The 9609-nt window shown below is 40.1% G+C and overlaps 1 non-coding gene across 1 annotated transcript; it reads left to right on the forward strand.

Annotated features, from left to right (window-relative positions):
- The first annotated feature begins 607 nt into the window (after positions 1-607).
- Positions 608-715, forward strand: LOC130984750 (small nucleolar RNA R71). The gene has a single exon (XR_009088662.1). It is a non-coding gene; the product is annotated as a small nucleolar RNA R71 (small nucleolar RNA).
- The last annotated feature ends 8894 nt before the right edge of the window (positions 716-9609 follow it).

A 9609-nucleotide genomic window follows, 5' to 3' on the forward strand; every position in this document is an offset into this window, starting at 1 on the left:
TCTTTATTAGATCAGAGACCATTATTGCTAAGTCAGAATTATTCTGCTTAGAACTCTCTGTCTGTTGCTGAGAAGATGATGGAAAAGGCTTGCTATTGCTAAACCTGTTTCTTCCACCATTATTGTTATTGAAACCTTGTTGAGGTCTCTCTTGATTCTTCCATGAGAAATTTGGGTGATTTCTCCATGAAGAATTATAGGTGTTTCCATAGGGTTCTCCTAGGTAATTCACCTCTTCCACTGAAGGGTTCTCAGGATCATAAGCTTCTTCCTCAGATGAAGCTTCCTTAGTACTGTTTGGTGCATTTTGCATTCCAGACAGACTTTGAGAAATCAAATTGACTTGTTGAGTCAATATTTTATTCTGAGCCAAAATGGCATTCAGAGTATCAATCTCAATAACTCCTTTCTTCTGACTAGTCCCATTGTTCACAGGATTCCTTTCAGAAGTGTACATGAATTGGTTATTTGCAACCATTTCAATTAGCTCTTGAGCCTCTGTAGGCGTCTTCTTCAGATGAAGAGATCCTCCAGCAGAGCTATCCAAAGACATCTTGGACAGTTCAGAGAGACCATCATAGAAAATACCTATGATGCTCCATTCAGAAAGCATGTCAGAAGGACATTTTCTGATTAATTGTTTGTATCTTTCCCAAGCTTCATAGAGGGATTCTCCATCCTTCTGTCTGAAGGTTTGGACTTCCACTCTAAGCTTGCTCCATCTTTGAGGTGGAAAGAACTTTGCCAAGAAGGCATTGACTAGCTTTTCCCAAGAGTCCAGGCTTTATTTAGGTTGAGAATCCAACCATATTCTAGCTCTGTCTCTTACAGCAAAAGGGAATAGCATCAGTCTATAGACTTCAGGGTCTACCCCATTAGTCTTGACTGTGTCACAGATTTGCAAGAATTCAGCTAAAAACTGATGAGGATCTTCCATTGGAAGTCCATGGAACTTGCAATTCTGTTGCATTAGAGAAACTAATTGAGGCTTAAGCTCAAAGTTGTTTGCTCCAATGGCAGGGATAGAGATGCTTCTCCCATAAAAATCAGGAGTAGGTGCAGTAAAGTCACCCAGCACCTTCCTTGCATTGTGTGCATTGTTGTTGTTTTCGGCTGCCATGTGTTCTTCTTCCTTGAAGAATTCGGTCAGGTGCTCTAAAGAGAGTTGTGCTTTGGCTTCTCTTAGCTTTCTCTTCAAGGTCCTTTCAGGTTCAGGATCAGCCTCAACAAGAATGCCTTTGTCTTTGCTCCTGCTCATAAGAAAGAGAAGGGAACAAGAAGATGTGGAATCCTCTATGTCACAGTATAGAGATTCCTTTAGGTGTCAGAGGAAAAGAAGAGTAGAAGACAGGAGTGGGAAAATTCGAACTTATCAGAGGGAATGGAGTTCAAATTTTGCATTAAGGGATAATGTTAGTCCATAAATAGAAGAATGTGAGAAGGAGGGAAGTTATTTTCGAAAATTTAAGTGAAAAATTTTGAAAATATTTTGAAAAAAAAAACATTACTTAATTTTCGAAAATGAAAATGGAAAAGAAATCAAGTGATTTTTGAAAAAGATTTTGAAATTAGAAATCAAAAAGATTTGATTGAAAACTATTTTGAAAAAGATGTGATTGAAAATATTTGATTGAAAAGTTATGGTTTTAAGAAGATATGATTGAGAAGATATGATTTGAAAACATTTTTAAGAGATATGATTTGAAAACAATTTGAAAAGATATGATTTTAAAAATTAATGACTTGCCTAACAAGAAAAGATATGATTTAAACATTAAAACCTTTCTCAACAGAAAAGGCAACAAATTTGAGATGTTCAATCAAATCATTAATTGTTAGTAAGTATCTTAGAAAAAGGAAAGAAATTGATTTTGAAAACATTTGATTGAAAAGATTTGATTTGAAAAAGATTTGATTTTGAAAAACTTGAAAAAAATTGATTTGAAAACAAAATCTTCCCCCTAGCACCATCCTGGCGTTAAACGCCCAGAATGGTATACATTCTGGCGTTTAACGCCCAAAATGCTACCTCTTTGGGCGTTAAACGCCCAACCAGGTGCCCTGGCTGGCGTTTAAACGCCAGTCTGCCTTCTTCACTGGGCATTTTGAATGCTCAGCTTTTTCTGTATAATTCCTCTGCAGTGTGTTCTGAATCTTCAATCCCTTGTATCATTGACTTGAAAATACACAAATTAAAAATATTTTGGATTTTTAATATTTAAAATGCAACAAGAATCAAATAACAATGCATGCAAGACACCAAACTTAGCAGTTTGTATACTACTGACACTAATGAACTGAAAATGCATATGAGACACACAAAATACTCAAGTCAATAGAATTCAAAGATCAGAGCAAGAACATCTTGAAGATCACTAAGACATATGAATGCATGCAATTGACACCAATCTTAGGATGAGACACTAGACTCAAACAAGAAATATTTTTGAATTTTATGATTTTTTTAATTTTTTTAATTTTTTTTGTGTTTTTCGAAAATTAAGTGGAAAAAGAAGGTATCAAAATTCTTAATGAGAATTCCAGGAATCAGTGCAATGCTAGTCTAAGACTCCGGTCCAGGAATTAGACATGGCTTCACAGCCAGCCAAGCTTCCAAAGAAAGCTTCGGTCCAAAACACTAGACATGACCAAAGGTCAGCCAAGCCTTAGCAAATCACTGCTCCAAAAGCAAGATTGATATGAAATCAACAAGCTCTTGTGGTGATAAGTTGAAACCTCGGTCCAATCAGATTAGACATGGCTTCTCAGCCAGCCAGATTTCAACAAATCATCATGAAACTCTAGAATTCATCTTCAAGAATTTCGAAAAAAAAATACCTAATCTAAGCAACAAGATGAACCGTCAGTTGTCCAGCCTGAACAATCCCGGGCAATAACACCAAAAATTTGATGTTGTTGCCGGATCTTGGCACTGATGTTACCAAAGGCTTGCTCAAAACTAGAACAATCCCCGGCAACGGCGCCAAAAACTTGGTGCGCGAAATTGTGAACTATACTTTTTCACAACTCTCATAATCCCTGGTAATGGCTCCAAAAAACGTGGTAGCCCAATACCATGGCATTACACAACTTCGCACAACTAACCAACAAGTGCACTGGGTCGTCCAAGTAATAAACCTTACGTGAGTAAGGGTCGATCCCACGGAGATTGTTAGTATTGAAGCAAGCTATGGTCATCTTGTAAATCTTAGTCAGGCAAACTCAGATATATATGGTGATGAACGAAAATAACATAAAAGATAAAGATAGTGATACTTATGTAATCCATTGGTAGGAACTTCAGATAAGCGCATGAAGATGCCTTCCCTTCCGTCTCTCTGCTTTCCTACTGTCTTCATCCAACCCTTCTTACTCCTTTCCATGGCAAGCTCGTATAGGGCCTCACTGTTGTCAGCAGCTACCTCCCATCCTCGCAGTGAAAGCTAATGCACACACTCTGTCACAGTGCTGCCAATCACCGGTGTGGTTCCCTCCCCTACCGGAATAGAATAACTCTTTTGCGTCTGTCACTAACGCCCAGTAGGTTACAGGTTTGAAGCACGTCACAGTCATTCAATCATTGAATCCTACTCAGAATACCACAGACAAGGTTAGACCTTCCGGATTCTCTTGAATGCTGCCATCAGTTCTTGCCTATACCACGAAGACTCTGATATCACGGAATGGTTGGCTCGTTTGTCAGGCGAGCACTCAGTTGTCAGGCGATCAACCATGCATCGTGCAATCAGGAATCCAAGAGATATTCACCAAGCCTCAAATGCTTGTAGAACAAGAGTGGTTGTCAGTCACTTTGTTCATGAATGAGAATGGTGATGGGCGTCAATCATCACCTTCATCATGTTGAAGAACAAGTGATATCTTGGATAAAGAACAAGCGGAATTTGAATGAAAGAACAATAGTAATTGCATTAATACTCGAGGTACAGCAGAGCTCCACACCTTAATCTATGGTGTGTAGAAACTCCACCGTTGAAAACACATAAGCATAAGGTCTAGGCATGGCCGAATGGCCAGCCTCCCAATGATCTAAGAACTAAAATGTCCAAAGATGATCTAGAGATCTAAAAGTGATCAAAAGATTTCTATACAATAGTAAAAGGTCCTACTTATAAGAAACTAGTAGCCTAGGGTGTACAGAAATGAGTAAATGACATAAAAATCCTCTTCCGGGCCCACTTGGTGTGTGCTTGGGCTGAGCAATGAAGCAATTTCGAGTAGAGACTTTTCTTGGAGTTAAACGCCAGCATTGGTGCCAGTTTGGGCGTTTAACTCCCATTTGGGTGCCAGTTCCAGCGTTTAACGCTGGGATTCCTTGAGGTGACTTTGAACGCCGGTTTGGGCCATCAAATCTTGGGCAAAGTATGGACTATTATATATTGCTGGAAAGCCCAGGATGTCTACTTTCCAACGCCGTTGAGAGCGCGCCAATTGGGCTTCTGTAGCTCCAGAAAATCCGCTTCGAATGCAGGGAGGTCAGAATCCAACAGCATCTGCAGTCCTTTTTGGTCTCAGAATCAGATTTTTGCTCAGGTCCCTCAATTTCAGCCAGAAAATACCTGAAATCACAGAAAAACACACAAACTCGTAGTAAAGTCCAGAAAAGTGAATTTTAATTAAAAACTAATAAAAATATACTAAAAACTAACTATATCATATCAAAAACATACTAAAAACAATGCCAAAAAGTATACAAATTATCCGCTCATCAGACATCCAGGGCTTTCCAGCAATATATAATAGTCCACACTTCATTCAAGTTTAGACGATGCAAACTGGCGTTCAATGCTAGTTCCATGCTGCATTCTGGAGTAAAACGCCAGAAACACGTCACAAACCAGAGTTAAACGCCAAAAACACGTTACAACTTGGCGTTTAACTCTAAGAGAAGCCTCTGCACGTGTAAAGCTCAAGCTCAGCCCAAGCACACATCAAAGTGGGCCCCGAAAGTGGATTTCTACACTTAGACTTATTTCTGTAAACCTTAGTAACTAGTTTAGTATAAGTAGAACTTTTTACTATTGTATTAGACGTCTTGGTTATCCTGGTTCCCTCTCTGGGGCCGGAACCAATGAACACCTTTATCACTTATGTATTTTCAACGGTAGAATTTCTACACACCATAGATTAAGGTGTGGAGCTCTGCTGTACCTCGAGAATTAATGCAAAGTACTACTATTTTTCTAATCAACTCTTGTTTATTTTTATTCTAAGATATCCATTCCCGCCTAAGAATCTGATGAATGTGATGATTATGTGACACTCATCATCATTCTCACCTATGAACACGTGCCTGACAACCACTTCCGTTCTACAAGCAAATAAGCTAGAATGAGTATCTCTTGGATTCCTTAACCGGAATCTTCGTGGTATAAGCTAGAATTATTGGCGGCCTTTCTCGAGAATCTGGAAAGTCTAAACCTTGTCTGTGGTATTTCGAGTAGGATTCAGGGATTGAATGACTGTGATGAGCTTCAAACTCGCGAGTGTTGGGCGTAGTGACAGACGCAAAAAGATCAATGGATCCTATTCCAGCATGATCGAGAACCGACAGATGATTAGCCGTGCTATGACATAGCACCTGGACCATTTTCACTGAGAGGATGGACGGTTGATGAGCGGATATTTTATACGCTTTTTGGGGGTAATTTCATGTAGATTTTAGTATGTTTTAATTAGTTTTTAATAGAATTTTATTAGTTTTTAAGCAAAAATCATATTTCGGGACTTTACTATGAGTTGTGTGATTTTTCTGTGATTTCAGGTAATTTCTAGCTGAAATTGAGGGAGCTGAGCAAAAATCTGAGTTAGGCTGAAAAAGGACTGCTGATGTTGTTGGATCCTGACCTCCCTGCACTCGGAATGGATTTTTTGGAGCTACAGGAGTCCAATTGGCGCTCTCTCAACGGCGTTGGAAAGTAGACATCCAGGGCTTTCCAGTAATATATAATAGTCCATACTTTGCTTGAAGATACATGACGTAACTTGGCGTTGAACGCCAAGTACATGCTGCTGTCTGGAGTTAAACGCCAGAAACACGTCATGATCCGGAGTTGAACGCCCAAAACATGTTATAACTTGGAGTTCAACTCCACGAAAAGCCTCAGCTCGTGGATAGCTTTAGTCTCAGCCCCAGCACACACCAAGTGGGCCCCAGAAGTGGATTTCTGCACCAATTATCTTAGTTTACTCATTTTCTGTAAACCTAGGTTACTAGTTTACTATTTAAACAACTTTTAGAGAATTATTTTGTACCTCATGACATTTTCAGATCTGAATTACATACTTTTTGACGGCATGAGTCTCTAAACTCCATTGTTGGGGGTGAGGAGCTCTGCAGCGTCTCGATGAATTAATACAATTACTTTGTTTTCCATTCAAACACGCTTGTTCTTATCTAAGATGTTCATTCGCGCTTAATTATAGAGAAGGTGATGATCCGTGACACTCATCACCTTCCTCAATCCATGAACGTGTGCCTGAAAACCACCTCCGTTCTACATCAGATTGAATGAGTATCTCTTAGATTCCTTAATCAGAATCTTCGTGGTATAAGCCGGATTGATGGCGGCATTCATGAGAATCCGGAAAGTCTAAACCTTGTCCGTGGTATTCCGAGTAGGTTTCTGGGATTGAATGACTGTGACGAGCTTAAAACTCCTGAAGGCTGGGCGTTAGTGACAGACGCAAAAGAATCAATGGATTCTATTTCAACCTGATTGAGAACCGACAGATGATTAGCCGTGCTGTGACAGAGCATAGGAACGTTTTCACTGAGAGGATGGGAGGTAGCCATTGACAACGGTGACACCCTACATAGAGCTTGCCATGGAAGGGACCTTGCGTGTGGGAAGAGGATTTCAAGGAAAAGTAGAAATTCAAAGGACAAAGCATCTCCAAAACTCCAACATATTTCTCATTACTGCACAACGAGTAACGCTTTTATTCTCTTTTATTTTTCCAATCTAATAATTCCAACTGATAATTTTAATTAATATCCTGACTAAGAATAATAAGATAAACATAGCTTGCTTCAAACCAATAATCTCCGTGGGATCGACCCTTACTCACGTAAGGTATTACTTGGACGACCCAGTGCACTTGCTGGTTAGTGGTACGAGATCATAAGAAATTTTGACCTTGATAATTGGGATTAAGATTTCGTGCACCAAGTTTTTGGCGCCGTTGCCGGGGATTATTCGAGTTTGAACAACTAAAGGTTTATTTTGTTGCATAGATTAAGAAGAATTTATCTTTTTTTTTTTACTAGAATTGCATCTTTTATTATCCCTTTTTTAAAAAATTTTTTTTCAAAAATATTATTTTTCTTTATCAAATTTTAATTTTTTTTTTCGTGAGTTTAGTGTCTTGTTCTAAGTTTGGTGTCAATTGCATATTTTATATTTTTCTTTAAAATTTTCGAACTTGTGTTCTTTGTTCTTCATTGATCTTCAAGTCGTTCTTGTTTATTTTTCTTGTTTGATCTTGAGTTTTTCTTGTTTTGTGTCTTTTCTTGTTTTTCTTGTGCTTTTTCAAAACATCACTACAAGAAAAAAGGCCTGTCGGCACACTTTTTTCTTGCCACGCTTTTAAAGCGTGCCTAAAAGTGGTCTATGGCCACGCTTTTGCGAGGGTGGCCACTAATTTGTGATTTGGCCACGCTTTTTTTGCTACGCTTCAAAAGCTTGGCCATAGAGAGAAATCGGCACGCTTTTATGAGGGTGGCGACTGATTATTGATTTGGCCACGCTTTTTTTTGCCACCCGTCAAAAGCGTGGCCATAGAGAGAAATAAGTACGATTTTGAAGCGTGGCTGATTTGTCTTCCTATAGGCACTCTAAAAAAGCGTAGCGACATAATTTTCACCAATTTTTTATTCACACTTCAATTTTTTCCCAATTAAACACTTCAACCCTAAAGAAGTGACAATCTTTTCACTGCTCAAGCCTCGGACACTAGCTGCCAGCCCCTTCATCTTCATCACTACCATGTCCCAATTCATCACTGCTAATGAGAACCCATGCACGCCCTCTACCCCAGCCCTTCATCTTCATCACCGCCGAGAACCATCACACCCAGCCCTCTCTCGTAGCCCTCTATCGCACCCTCTCTCGCACCTAAACGGCAAGCCTCCTCCTCGGATTCCCAACCCTCGCACCCTCTCTTGCAACCTTCTATCGGCGCTTCTCCGTCGGCGCACCCTGCCTCGGCGTGCTCCCTCAGCGATCTCTCTCTCTCGCAAACCCTAAACACTAAAGACGCTGCCTCTCTCTCGCTCCTCCCTCAATCATCGCTTCCTCTCCCCCAATCGGCGCTTCCTCTCCCTCAATCGACGCTCAACCCTCACCATCTCCATCGTTCATCGTTCATCGTTCATCACCCATGCCTTCGAACCCTAAATCTAAAATCACCCTCCCCTCACTGGAACCCTAACTCCCTAAGTCTCTTCTCTCGCTCTCTTCTGTCCCTCGAACACGCCAGAACCGCCGTCGCACAGAATCCCCTTCGCACACGCCATCGCAGACTCGGACGTCTCGCGGTCTCGGTCCAAGGCGTGTTCTCCTCGTCGTGTCGTCTCCATCCCGTGAATGTCTGCGTCCTACTCTCCCGTCCTGTGAGCATCGCTGTCCTCCGCGTCCCGTGAACGTTGCTGTCCTCCCCGTCCTGAACGCCGCCGTCGTTCTTCCTGCTTCCTGGTTTGTGAAATTCTCCTTTTAACTAGTCTGTTTTTTAAATCTTCCAGACCTCTCTTCTCTCTGTTAATCTTCTATTTGTTCTGGTTCTATTATTAAATTGGTTTTGCTGTGTTTAATTTGCTATTAATCTTCTATTTGTTCCCCAACTAGTCGCTCATCCCTCGCGCCGTTGGCTTCGGTGGCCGCCATTTTGCTGTGCGTAGCTTTAGCCAACTTCATCTCCGACCGCCGTTGGACGAAGAAGAAACCGATTATGAAGAAAAGCAGAGGAGTGGTTGCTCTTCAAATTATCCAAGAGGTACAAATCCTACTATTTTTTAGGGTTTTAATTGATCATATTCATATTTGAAGTCTGAATGAATAAAATTTTTAGATAAATTCATAGTTTGTGACAAATTACACTACAAGAAAAAAACCCCTGGCTTTAGTGGGATCTGCATGGAAAACTATCAAGTCACTACTGGTATATGAATTGTACTGATTTCTTATATTGGAGTATATGACATTTATTTCAACTTGGATAATGAGATTCATTCACTGGTATTCTTTTAATCTTAGTATATGAATTATACTTTATTATGACACACATGCATTTGTTCGAATAGTACAGATACTTGATACAAGGTTTGAGTGATATGATCGTTTGTTATTTTGTTTGGTTATGATGAAAATTGCTTATTGGAATGGTTTCTGATTTTTGTCTTTAATTTTTTGGTAAAGAAATACTAAATGGGGGTTTCTTGAGGGTGTGAGTATGTCTGATGCACCGTCACCTAGAACGGTCTTGGTGCAGCAGTGTATCCGTGATAGAGGTGTATTGGAAGTTCTATGCAACTATGATGCTATCAGTCTACTAAAATTAAGGTCTCTTCTATAGTGCCTAACATTTACTGAT

This window comes from Arachis stenosperma, chromosome 5 (genome assembly GCF_014773155.1).
Source record: "Arachis stenosperma cultivar V10309 chromosome 5, arast.V10309.gnm1.PFL2, whole genome shotgun sequence".
In the NCBI taxonomy this organism is placed as follows: Eukaryota; Viridiplantae; Streptophyta; class Magnoliopsida; order Fabales; family Fabaceae; genus Arachis; species Arachis stenosperma.